This window comes from Buceros rhinoceros, unplaced genomic scaffold (genome assembly GCF_000710305.1).
Source record: "Buceros rhinoceros silvestris isolate BGI_N320 unplaced genomic scaffold, ASM71030v1 scaffold18202, whole genome shotgun sequence".
Classification (NCBI taxonomy): domain Eukaryota; kingdom Metazoa; phylum Chordata; class Aves; order Bucerotiformes; family Bucerotidae; genus Buceros; species Buceros rhinoceros.
In genome coordinates, this window is record NW_010398493.1 from 40,377 (window position 1) to 41,591 (window position 1,215).

Sequence of the window (1,215 nt, forward strand, 5' to 3'; positions counted from 1 at the left end):
GAGAAAGTCCCCACACATCCTGCCGGCACCGGACACGAGCAGTGTGTGGCGAGAGGGGCAGGATGGCTGCACAGCTCTTGGCATGCGGCCACCATGTCACTGGCTTTATCCCAAATGCCTCCTGCCCCCTCAAACCAGCCATGCCGTGGGGCAGGAGTCACAGGGGTCCCAGGGATCTCGACGCCCGGCTGCCACAGCCTTCTTCCCTCTGCTCTTGGGCAAGGGCTTGCTTTATCTTCTTTGTCTCCTTCTGCCCAGGTTTTGGAGGACTGCTGGCTCCACACCCTGTGGGATGGCAAAGCTGAGGGCAGCTCACACCCCAGCCCATGCCCGCAGTCACATGCAGCTCCCCTTCTCCCAGCACTCCAAAATCGTCTTTTTCACTTGTTCTCACCCATTTTTGTTCCACTAGCTCATCTCTGATTTTATTAGTTTATCCTAGGCATGTTTTTCAGCTGGTTCACCGTCCATTTCAAGTATTCCACTGAGGTGCAGACCACACAGGCTGCTGGGCTGTGGCTGGGACACAGGCACACATTTTCAGAACTGTGTGAATTACTGTGAGATGGTACAGCACTGCTCCCTCTCAGGGCTCCTTTTCAACAAGTGAGGCAAGTTCGAGGGCTGGTGGGTACACAATCAGATCAGGCCTGATGATTCATTCACCACAGAAGCATCACGCTGCCAAAGCAGGTCAAGTTCTGAAGTTAAATAGCGAGGGACTTGGAGGGAGAATGGTCTCATTGTCTCTTCCTTCAGCTACCAGCCTTGCACTTTGACACTGACTTGCTCTTCCCACAGGCAGACGAGTATGAGCTAAGGCAAAACTGGAAAAGAATTATCAACTACCTCACTGAGTCCCTCTCCCTGTGGGAAACAATCCCATCAAACCCAAGCAGACACGCTGCTAAAGCTCCATCTTTGTGGAAGGACAGTAGGTACAGCTGGCACAACGCTTTCAAGTTAACGCTGACGCAGTCCTGCGCACACCCGGTCCTCCCACCACGTCCGGAAACAGGACACAGCCCCAGCCAATTTCCTACTTCTGTTCATGGAATAAGGCATAGTTTCAACCAGAAAAACAGGAGACTCGGGGGCCTCCATCACAGGCAGGCTGAATTTCAGCTTCAAGTTTCGCCCCAAAGGAAGGTATGTCTGGAATCGCCCCTGTGCCCAGGCCCTCATCGTCCAGACAGCTGCCCTTACCAGCTGCTG